At 37.5% G+C, this 12,700-nt stretch overlaps 1 long non-coding RNA gene across 1 annotated transcript in view; it reads left to right on the forward strand.

The window, feature by feature from the left end:
- Window positions 1-727: 727 nt before the first annotated feature.
- Window positions 728-12,700, forward strand: part of LOC128779534 (uncharacterized) — an 82,939-nt gene continuing 70,966 nt past the window's right edge. The window contains exons 1-2 of the long non-coding RNA XR_011650549.1: window positions 728-789; window positions 4,156-4,181. This is a non-coding gene — a long non-coding RNA (uncharacterized lncRNA). The remainder of the gene's footprint in view (window positions 790-4,155; window positions 4,182-12,700) is intronic.

Raw genomic sequence — 12,700 nt, forward strand, 5'->3', positions numbered from 1 at the left:
CTATGAAAATAAAAATAAAAATATTTGAGAAATAATAACATTTATCAATGAATGTATGAATTAATAAGAAAAAATGGAAAAAACAGAAAAGCTTTAGTCCCATCTGTGTCACTAAGGAGTACATTTTCAATTAAATTTTATATTTTATGATTGATAATCATCAAAGTTTTTGATTTTTGTTTAAATCAACTGACAAGTAATTATAATAATTCAATTCAAAAAATAATTTAACATAAAAATTAATAGTCCCAAATATTAAACATTAAACTTACAGGCATAGGTTTTTTTGCAAAAAATATTAAAGGATAATAAATAAAAAATACTGAAGCATAAAAATATGTATCACCTTGGTATAAAGTTTTATGGGGTCAAGCAAAACATAGAAAGGAAAAAAGAAATAATGTAAATATTTTACTTATAAAAGCTTTTTAAAAAAATGGATTGTGGTGGGTGTCAAATCATTCTGGCATTGAGATTCCACTAGATACATTTTTAAATTATAGACTTATTTCCTTTATAAGTCATATTTTTATAATATACAAAACATACTTTTGCTACTTAAATTCATAAAACAAAATTTTAATTTTTCAAACTAATATTTATTTACAGATATCAAATCATTATGCTGCACTGCTGAAAAATAACAATGTAATATGTAAATGCTATTTCAATCCAATACATTCTTATGGAAACAGATAAGTGTAATTCTTGACCACCTCTCTTCTAAGGAGAAGACCACCTCTGAAACTTGTGCTGCTGAACTCTGGAAAGACTTTCTTCATTCACAAAGTAAGTTAATTTTGCAATTGAAAAAAGCCTTAACAATCACCTGATTTTTATAGCATACAGGTTAAAAGCAGACTTTGAATTTGAACCCTTAAATGGCCACTTGCTTTCTGTATGATATGGACAAGTAGCATACATATTTATGCATCAATTTCTTCATCTGGAAAGTAGGGGAAAATATGGTACCTATCTAATACATTGTTATGAAAATCTCTATAAACCCACAGGACTTGGGGAAATAGGGCCCTAGCTGGGTAGCTCAGCTGGCTGTCTAGTACGCCAAGGTTATGGGTTTGATCACAAGTCAGGGCACATACAAAAACCAACCAGGGAATGCACAACTAAGTGGAACAACAACTCAATGTTTCTCTCTCTCCCTTCTTCTTTCTAAAAACCAATCAATTGAGCATCTATTAATCAATAAGTAAAGAAACACAAAGGGCTTGGGAAAACACTTTAAAGCACCCCAGCAAATATGAAATATCTTTGAAGTTTCATATTTAATCTCTATAATCAAGCATTGCTGAATTCTATTTCATAATATGTTAGTTTTATTATAAAATTGTGGCTTCAAATATGGAATAAAATGAATTATTTATTTCACCAAATCTTTATAAAATTGATTCCCCATCTCCTCAAACATGTGTTCTGTTAATGCCATCACTTCGCAGGCTTCCTCACCCACCACCTCCCCTAGCACAGTATTTACTACTTAACTCCCGCGTGCATCTAGGCTTGGAGTGCATATGTGTATTTGAGCAGGACAGCATTTTGTACTATAATCTGGCAAGAAGAAATCGCCTTCCCAACATTTCTAAGGAGCCTATTCTGCTTACTTGTACAAATTGTGTATAAAGGAAGGTAAAACCTGTGCGTGAGCTCCTTCTTAGGATTCTGTGCACTCGCAAAAGCTGAATTTCAAAGAAGCCATTTCAGTGTCTTATGGAAGATGTTTTATTGTGCAGCTCTTAAAAGAGATGAAAGTTCCCAGAGAGTGCAAATGCGCTGCTAGAATGAACATCAGTGGGCACGTAAACCAGACGTAGAAAATGAAATTATATATGCACCTATTAAAGAGTACCTTCTCGCTAAATAAATGAAAAAATGTATGAGATGTATTGCTTGCAATTGAAAGTCGTTGATTGAGGAGTATAATGGAAAAAGAAACTCCAGGCAACTTGTTTGAATGAATTCTTTTTACAAATATATTGAAAATGCAGATTTAAAAAAGGGTATTTTACTTTCTTCCAAATGTTTGAAATCAAAAAAATAAAAGGAATAAAATAAATCATTTAGTCATAATTCATCTTAGAGGGTAAAATCTTTTTTATTTTTGTTAATATAAATGTAACCAAGCAAACTGGGGCTTGGCCATATGGCACCTTGATACATGACCCAACAATTAGCGTTGAAGGAAACAGGTTTTCATGAACAGGGTTCTAACCTTGGGTGGGGTTGCTGACAGCACTTCTGCTCAGAGTTCTCTCCTGCGAGAACCAGTACTTCCCTTGCTCTCCAAAAGGCTACAAACCAAAACCATGCCCAGAAGTTCCCCATTTCCTTATCTGTCCTTAAGCCACCTGCACAAACAGGTCTAAACCCCTCTGGAAGGTTTTCTTGTAGGTTTCGGAGTCACCATCCTCTCGCAGCAGCTCTCTCCTTCAGGATCTGGGGTACATTGTCCTCAGCCTCCATGCAGTGGTTCAGCAAAACATATACCTTGTTACACTTGTCATGGTGGGGTCCAGGGAGGCACAGTTCCAAGAGAGTGACTTCTCTGTATGTCCTTCGGAGAAGCCCAAGTCTGCAGCTCAGGGTTTTTAGTCACAGGTCAGCTCCAAGCATCTCCCACAAATCTGTGCTTTGTAGGCCGGTCCCCACAGCTCCATCAGCTCTACCATGGTCTTCTCTAGTCTGACCTTCTCCTCCTCCAAACCTCATGGTGCACTCTCGTTTCTCTCTCACTCACTCTGGACCTCTTCTCTCTGTGGTGGGCTCTCCCCTACACCTTTTCAGCCCACCCTCATTTCAATCAATGCTCTGCCTGGAACTTATGTGAACTCATACCCAGCCCCTCCTCTGGTGTGTTAGTGTCCGCCATTTTTGTCAGTTCCTCAGTACCTTTTACCTTCTTTCTGCTCTCATCTTTAGTGAGGGAAAGAGTTCCCAGTGATACAGGGGCATCCCAAGTTGGCATCTGCCTCCTCTGGCTATGTCTGGAGTCACTATACATTCTTAAAGTCAGTACATCTTTCACCCTGGGCAGCATTCCCCTTCTCTTCAGGAAAGGCACAGCTATTAACTTGTCATTGTTATGAAAAGTATCTTAAATCCCATATTATCCACTTCCTCCTTCTCTCAATCAAGGGTGGTAGGGAACACATTCTGCTATTTTCAGGGGACCCCTGCTCTATAGCCCATTACATAAATACAGTTTGTTCAAAGTAGTATTTTAAATAATTTAGCATGTGTGATCTAAATAATTTACAGTTATAAGTTAGATAAAAGATGTTTACTAGGAACCATTTATGTGAAACAAAAAAAGGGATATTTTTCTTGGTAAAGGTGAAGGGTAAAATCAGAGGATATAAGCATAAAATAAAAGGAAAATCTACTTTGAATGAAAGTCAGGGATTTCAGTAAGGCTTGGAGGTTTTAAATGACTAGTCGAAATTGTTTACAGGTAGAACTGGCACTTAAGATCCTAGCTGTGAAGTTCTCACCAAGCAAAAGGCTCACTTTTTATGGATTCATTAGAACAAAGCAAGAAAATGAACCTGTCTCCTAAAAACTAAATATGTTGTATTGGTGATGGGTGATATGTCAGCAATCACTGTTAACAGCTGAAGTTCTGTCGTCCATTTCAGTTCTACCTCTCCTATTAAATTGGCAATCTCATCAGCATATTCAATTGCTTTCACATTCCTTATCCCCCCCCCACCCCGTTCTGTAGTCTTCGAGCCAAGTCCATGGCAGAGCTGTCCTCCGAACACACTTCGCCTAGGCGACTCTTATGTCACTTTGGCACCTGAAACACAAAGGAGAGCATTAAATGTCTACTTTTTGCTTAGCTCTGTGCTGGTGCCAAGCCAGCTCCAGTCAAGGGCTTTAGAAAATAAAGGCAATAAAACATAATAGGAAAGAACTTCAGGGTTTTTCTCCATACCGTATTTTTTTTTTCTCCAGGAAGAATTTCCCATCACATATAAGGTTTCCCTTTCCCAGCATGTCTTCTTTTTGCCAAAGCCTCCTCTTGTTGAATAACAATGGGTTCAAATGATGCAGTAAGTCACTTCTGACCTCTCATTTCATTTCATTTTGTCACAAATGACAGGTGTTTCAGTTGAACTATTTCCCTCTTTCTTGCAGGACTGGTGACCTTGAGCTTGTTGAAGGTGAGTTTTTCTATGCAAAATCTAGTAAAGAAGTAAATGATTATCTCAAGAGTTTCTTACTAAATACTTCACACGAGTCTAATGTAGTTTAAGTATAATTTGTCATCTTCAATGCAATGCAAAGTTAATGTTTAGGCTTTATTTTTCCCTTGGCTAGTTTTCACTTTGCTCATTCAAGCAGATCTCGTGCCTTTTCTTCTTTATTCTTTTTTGATTCGTTCATTGCTGTGAGTGAAAGGGGGTTTATATAGGAGGAACTGTGGTATTATTAGAAAGTCTTTCTTAAGTATTTTAATAATATCTTAAATAATAGTGATTTATGTGTCCACAGACAATTAAGGTAAATAAATTAGGTATTTCGACTTGTTTTATAATGCATGCTACCGAATCTCCCCCACAGTTTAGGAGCTCTGTTGTTTCACACGAATTTGGTTTCTAAAGGCCAACACTAGGGGTCACCCTTCCTTATTTTAAAGTTTTAGCCATCACCCAGAACCCACTCTCTGACAGTCCATTAATCTCAGAAGTAAGCAATTTTGCAAAGGAATGCAAAAAGACTTTTGGCTCTAAGAGTGCTAGTGACTTTGACTTTTTGTCCTTGCCTTGTTGTAACACATTTAGGAATGGGGGAATGCCACTGAGCTTTTATGGGCGAAAAATATTTTGAGAACAAAAATTAACTTGGTTTGAAGCAGGACTCTTTAGACAATAAGCATTTTAGGGTGCAATATATAGGGTAATACTTGAAACCCTTAAGTTTAAAAATGAGTTTTTCATGTGATAATTAACTTATAGATATGTAAACATTTTTTGCCTAAATAAAATAGTACAAATAGCTTTATACCATAAAATGGGAGGAGTTAGGTAATTAATGATTATGCATATTCTAACTATGGGTTTTTAAAACTGATCTGAGATCAAATTATGGATAAAAGCATGGGCTGAGCTATATAACATTGTTTGTTCATGTTTTCTTTGGGGTGTGTGCATCTGTGTGTATCTGATAAAAGGATATTTTCACTTAAAATAATGCAAAGAATTTGGCTCTGACCAGTTTGGCTCAGTTGGCTGGGCAAAGCGAAAGGTCACAGCTTCGATTCCTGGTGAGGGCACATGAGTGGGTCAGGCCACCTGCCTGGGTTGTAGGCTCGGTTCCCAGTCGGGGCACATGTGAGAGGCAAACGATCCATGTTTCTCTCTCACATTGATGTTTCTCCCCTCTCTTTCTCCCTCCCCTCCCCTCTGTCTAAAAATAAATAAATAAAAGCTTTAAAAATTTGTAGGATAGGAATCATTAGTTCATTGATTTGCTACATCATTCAGTTTTGAAGATAGGTTTTATAATTTTATTAGGACGCTTGTCTCTCTTGGTCCCTGTCTCTTTTCAGTTGGAATATTTGAAACATAATGTGGTCCTAAAAAAATTCACTCAGAATCTCAAACAGAGCTCCTTCTTTCGATAATTCTGATCAATAGTTTTGCACTTTTTTTTTCTTTTACAAACTCTTACCTCTGCTTCCTCCCTTATACTTTTTTCTGATTTTGAATGGATTTTCATCGATCTTTCACTTTAGGCATCCAGATAATGAAGGCAATGCTTTCAGTTACTGAATGCTTATTCTATGCTAGGCATTAAGTCTTCACATCATCTTCACTTTATAGACAAAGAAACTAGGCACAGTGGCTTAAATGGAGTGCCGGAGGTCGGATATCTGAGCTGAGGCTGCCTGACGACAGGAAGCACGGTGTAGACTGTGGAGACTGCCAGCTGACCATCAGTGTATATCAGTCACACACATAGAAGCACCCTAAGAGCACATATTTAAATATTAGGAGGCAAGCGTATGATTTTCTGTAACCCTCTGAAGAGAGTGATGCAGTTGATTTTAATAGGGGCTTTTTGGACACAGTAGTGAAATCAGTAGGGCAGCTATTTGGGTACAGCGAGGATCACACAGCACTCTAAATTGTTCGCACAAAGGGAGCCACATCAACTTGGAGGGAAGAATTTCATTCAAGTGGTGAAGAAGGCAGCAGTCTCCATGGCAATACCAGGTGAAGCACTCCTGGCGCTTGTTCACAGTGACCTTCCAGTGTGCTGAACAGGAAGACAGGAAGTGCCTAAATGGGAATTCACCTGCATTTAATTGGTTCTTCAGCTAGTTTTTTCCCTGTATGTAGGTTTCCCCACACTGAGAGGAAGAACACATTTCTCCTTCTTCTGTGTTCCTATAACAAATTGTATATATATTTTACTATAATTTACTCACTACCTCATAGTTTTATTCTTAGTTTCCTGTTTCCACACCTAATCTACAAGCTCACTGCAGGTGAGACAATGTCATGTTCTTTGTAGCATGCCCGGCATGCATGTATCACAATAGCATGCCCAGCATGTACCACAAGGTCAGTCATATGAGAACCTGAAAAAGTGGTTGTGAAGAAAGGAGTTCTGTTTTTAAAGGACTATATTTTGCCGTGTATGACGTGTGCATTTTTGCCAGAATTTTCGAGGGAAGAATAAAAACATGTGTTATACGTGCATATAATGACCACATACCATGGACACAGTAATGGGTACAATAATCCCGTGTATGATGCATTCTAACGTGGCTGCACATTATACACAGCACAGTATGGTGCTTATTTTGCAATATGAGACTAGAATATTGCCTCACACTGGTCAAGACAGAGATTGAGGCTGAGGTGTGCAAGGAGCATTGGCTGGAAATCGCAGCAGGTTACAGGTGACTCTAAGAGAGAAAAGAGAGAGCAAGGCCACACTGAGTTCCTGAACAGGGAAGGGGCTTGCCGTATTCATGGACCGAGGTAGCTGTTCTCTATCAGTTTTCACATGGCGGACAGGATGTTGTACTGCTAAGGCTAAACGAGTATTTTGCAAAATTTTTTTTGGTATAGGCAATTAAACTTTCCTCACTTTATTTTCAGAGTTGACTGAAACTCAATTTGGAGACTGAGGAAGCATCCTCTTGCAATCTAGAAGCCCACTGAAGCATCTCTGTCACTTTTTAATTTTTAGATTAGACCTCTCAGTAGGACTGCCCAGGCCTTGGAGAGCGATCACACACACACCCCTCTGGTGACTTTACTGTCCTCTCAAACCATCCCATCTCTCTCCTCTTTTCTCTCAGCAAATCTTTCTCCTTGCTTTGTACAGCTTTGGCCACAGCAGGTGGACAGAGGGAGAAACAGCAGGAAAGTTCTTATTTATTTGATTGAGGCTTTCCGAAACTGGCATTGAGCTTCCTGGGACTTGAAACATTGTTGTAAACTACCTTTTCTCATTAGACACTTTTGTGGGTTCCCCACGGAGTCCCTCCTTCCACCTTACATTGCTGAGGTTCTCACACCTATAGTTTTCTTGTGAGGGAGAGTTCCTTTCTCACCCTCATATTCAGACAGACCTCACTCTTTCTGAGTGGTTTTTCAAAGGCCCTCCCTTTGGCTTTGACATGAAAACCAAAGAACCCCTCATTCCCTTTCCCTCGATTGGGGAGGAACCCAGCACACTCCCTCCGCAAACACTCTTGACTAAATTGCTCCCGCCCCTTAATACACGCAGTGCGAGTGGGGATTGAAGACCCACCAGACCACTGCCTCTCACCATTTTTGCAAATCCCACTGATGGTCTTGCACCTGACTTTGATATGTGGTGTTAGGGCTTTGGTGGAAAATCAAGATTAAAACAGTTTTCTGTTAATCAAGTTATGACTTGGGCCAATATGTTGAAAAAAATAAAAACCCAAACAAAACTAAAATTAAAACTCCACATGGTGAAAGTATTTCCCGGTGTCACCACTCCAGGAAATGGCAGAACCTACTTTTTTGTTATTGTGGTAATATATACGTAACATAACATTTACCATTTTTATCCCTTTTAAGTGTAAAATTCAGTGACATCAAGTACATTCACATTGCTGTGCATTAAATATAGTTTTAAACTGAGGCCTTTATATTTCCAGGCTACGGGTACATTTTGTGATATGGGTAATTTTCATTCCGTCTGTGGCAGTCTGGGCTTCACGAGAGGTTCACCAAGCTCTTCAAATACCTTCCTTCTCCAATCCTTCTCTTAAATCCATGTATCTCTTCTACATCTAATAGGTTTTCTTGCATAAATATCTCACTTTTAAGTTCTACTCAAAATAATGTTTAAAAACTATCTTTTTTCAAGGACCAATTGTTCTCTCCCACCCAGTCTTTCTCATTCCTACTGGGGATTTCCTTATGCTTCTTTCTGCTCCTAAGATAATGGAAAAACAAATGTTGATCTGCCTTAATAGTAAACCCAGGTGCTATTAATTTGTCAACTCCAACACCTAAATACTGCCTGAAAGTTGAACCATATCCCATTTTATAATTAAAGCAGTTCAGGTATTGATTTTATGTTTCCTGTCTTTGGTCTAGGATGTACCTCAGTAACTATAAACAATATTTATAAATATAAAAGTAAGAAATCAATCATAAAGAAAGATAGGTAAATTTACTACATAAATTCAAAATGTTATTTCACAAGACAATATACAACAAGATAAAATCCAAGTGACAAACTGGATTTTTTTTTCATGATACCTGTATGCCAGGTATCCTGACGTTCATTGCTTTTGTTAGTTTACTAGTATTTCTTGTTTTTGATGTGGCCTCACACTATTCCTCTGCTTTTGAAGAGCTGCTTGTCCCCTGCCTTGACAGTGTGCTTCTCTTGGTGCTTTTGGTCTCTGAATCCCCTGGTCAGCGGGGTGGGCTCTCGACCCAGGCCTGGCCTGAGTCAGAACACTCTCTTCTTAGCCACAAGAAGGCTCTCGCGGATCGTCCCGTATCCTAAGGGGGCGCTGTGGAGCTGAGTGTGAATGGAGTGGAAGTGTAGGTCACAGAAACCTGTTCTTTGCTTTGAGATGATCAGTTGGAGGATCATGTAAATCTGGAACAGCCAAGGACAATACTTTTTTTTCATCCCATAAAGGAAACAGAAGTAAAAGGGAATGAGGACATTAATGTGAGAGAATTGGAGACAAGAAATACATTCCACTCTGGTAACATTGTTTGAAAGCTAGAATTTAGTCATCTTTGAAATAAATTCTCTTAATGTCCTTAGAAGTTTTCCCCTGTATAACACTTTCAGCTGTCTTTCTGTCATTAATAACCTGAAGGGTCCCGACTAACAAGACTCTTATTATATTAATATTACTTCCAATCAATAAGAAAGATATGAACAACTTGAGAAATGGGCAAAATTATGAAGAAGAAATTAGAAATATCAAAAAACACCAAAAATGAGGTCTATTTCATACTTGCGAATAACAACAAAAGATTGAGATAGATTAAAGATTTAAGTATAGGGAAAATGATCAAGAAGGAAATAGAGACATATATTTTTTTTTCTAATCTTCAGGTAGCAAAGATCATTCTTATCATGAAAGGATCATAGGAACCATAAGGGATAGTCGAATTTAACGACATGCAAATGTAAACAAAACTAAGCATAAATAATACTTTAGGATAAAATTTTTAATGTTTAAAGATATTAGTACACAATTTAAAGAAAACAATACAATACAAGGGAGAAAAAGACAATAGACAATTACTAGAATAATATTAATGACCATAAATAAATAAATAAGGTTTAGCCTAAAAATAAATAAATGGAAAAAAATAGCCTCTTTTGTGTTCTTCACACTGGTAATGATCAGAATATGCAATAACGTCTAGTATGACATCTATAAATCAGACTTTTTAATACACTAGTGGTTGATAGGTAATAAAATGAGGATTGGGCAAAATATTTTCATGCACTCATTAAAAAATATTCATTGATCAGACGAGATCAGGCACCGTCAGGGTGGTATGGCCGTAGACCCACTAAAACAAAGCTTGATGAGAAACCTGTGTGTTCTTTTGGTCAGCACTGTAACTTTCTTTTATATTATTTAGGTTAAAAGTGGCCCAAAACCTATTTCTGGTGTTATATTTGCTGATGATTCAGAATTGGATAAATCTGTTAGGGGGGTTTTGTTTTGTTTTGTTTTTTCCTTCCTTTTCTGGGTGGAAACTTTTATATTTTGTCCTAAGGGGAGAAATCTGTTTATGTAGTAAAAGTTGTGGGAGGGGCTCTGGTGCAACACTAAATAGGTTAGGACCAATAAAGTAACTGTTTATGTGTAAGCTGGTTTATAAAGGCCAAATTCCAGTATATTAAGTCCACTGGTATATTAAGTTCACGTGTTTCATCTAAAAATTTTGTAGTTAACATCAATATTGAGTAATTTTGTTAATGTCAAATCTAGTTTCCATTTTTACTAAGATGTGAATTCACGTTTACAAATGATGAGCTAGGTAAAGAACTTAAAATAAGGCTTAAATAGTATTGAGCACTGTCTTGCTACAGTTAATTGTATCTAGATTCTAGGAAAAATAAATGATACTGGAAGTTGAAAAAAAAAATTCACTGAGCACCTTCAAGATGCCAATGACTATTCTAGTCACTGGGGTTAGAGCAGTGAGCACAGACAAAAACCTCTGACCGCACAGAAGTTTATTCTGTCAAAATTAAAGCGCAAACCCTTTGACCCAATAACTGCATTTAGAGAAATTTATTTTCAAAAATGTTTGCACAAAGTGCATGGAGGTTTGTGTAAAATGATATTCATTATAGCACTGTTAGTCATGTGAAAAATTAGAAGCAAGCTAAAATTTCATCGTAATAGGACTGGTTGAATAGATATGGTATTCATTGTGTAAAACTTTCCTGTAGCTACTATAAATAGGGATAGGTTTAAGTCTATGTTGAGGCATAAAATATACTTGTTTATGCATATATACACATTTGCATAGGAGAAATTCTGGAAGTATAGACATAAAAATGGTTTCTTCTGGAGGTGAAAATATAACAGCCTGTCCTTTTTTAGTGCATTTTAAAGTGGTGTGATGTGTTTTCTATAGGGTATATTTTGTTTGTATAATCATAATTTTTAAAATGAAGTATTTAAAAAATGTACTACCTTATTAGTTATTGAGGAAATCCAAATTAAAATAACATGAGATACCATTATTTTCTTTCAAATTAGTTTTTAAAAAATGGTGTTAGCAGAAGTGTGGAGAAATTGACACTCTAATACATGGATGTTCTATATACACCATCTTTTCTAGAAAGCAGGCAATACTTAGGCAGAGTCAGCTGTCAGACTAGCTTGTGGTTTGGGCAATACTGCCCCCTAGTGGTCATCGTTCTTTGGTCATACACTGCAACTTCTAAGGAACTAGGAAGAGACAAGGAAGTAGCTCATAGATGCTCATCTAGGAGTCATCATAATAGCAGGCATGGGCCAGCCTAATGGTCCAATAAGACATCAGTCTGTCTACACTCAATCCTGCCTTTGTTGTCTGACAAAAAGGCCAGTGATGTGAAAGGAGAGAACTATCTTCAGGGACCCAATGCTGTGAAAGAGCTAGGTCCTGAGAAGGGGGAAGCTTCCTTGCTCGCTACATGAGAAAAAGAACCAGAATTCAGAGGTCAAGCAGAGAGCAAGACCTGGCTTGGTGTGGGCAGCCGAGGTACTGTGGAAGAGTGGGTGGCCTGCAAGATTAGAGGACTACCACCAGGGAGATTACAGAACCATCCATGTCTTCCCCTACCCTTCTAGCCCAGTGGTGACAGGAGAGTAAGGCAGAAAAAACACAAAACTCCCTCCTAGTTTGTGTTATCGCGCTACATTGGACACATCGGCATTACCAGTAGCAGGTCAGTGAAAAAAATCCACTTATCAAAGACCAAAAAGTATATCTGTTCACCTAAAAACACCACTTCCAGGGATTTGCCTTAAGAAAACATACTTGGCATTCTCAAATACTTATGCACAAAAATGGTTATTATAATAGAAGAAATAATCCAAGGTCCAATAATAAGGGATTGTGGAAATATACTTATGATATTATCATGTGGTTGAACACTGGGTAGCTTTAGGAATCATCTTGAAGACTACTTACTGTCAAGGGAGAATGTTAAGATATTTTTATTAAGCAAAAACAAGGTTGCAAAACAATATATAACCAATTTTATAGGAAATCTAAAAAGCATGTATATAATCATATTATTGAAAGGGTGTATGTACCAAAATGTTAACAGTGGTTACCCTGGATAGATAGGATTATTTTATGATTGATGTTTTCTACTTTCTATTTTGGTACATTTCTAAAATTTTAAATGAACATATACACGGTCTGTCTGGGAAAAGTCCTGCCATTGTTAATATAATGAGAATGGTTTGCACGACATCCATGTGACCTGGCAGCCAAGGAGAGTGGACGGGACTGTGTGTGAATAATGACAACTTCACTGTACTAGTCAGTCTGTTCACTACTGTTGAGTGAGCGTGTGTACTGTGTGGCCATTGCATTCAAAATGACTGAGAACAGAGCAATGAATCTGCATCAAAGTTTGTGTTAAGCGTGAACATCCCTCCATGGAAACTATTTGGATGATTCAGGAGGCCGCAGCTACG

The sequence above is a fragment of the Desmodus rotundus genome, chromosome 11 (genome assembly GCF_022682495.2).
Source record: "Desmodus rotundus isolate HL8 chromosome 11, HLdesRot8A.1, whole genome shotgun sequence".
Classification (NCBI taxonomy): Eukaryota; Metazoa; Chordata; class Mammalia; order Chiroptera; family Phyllostomidae; genus Desmodus; species Desmodus rotundus.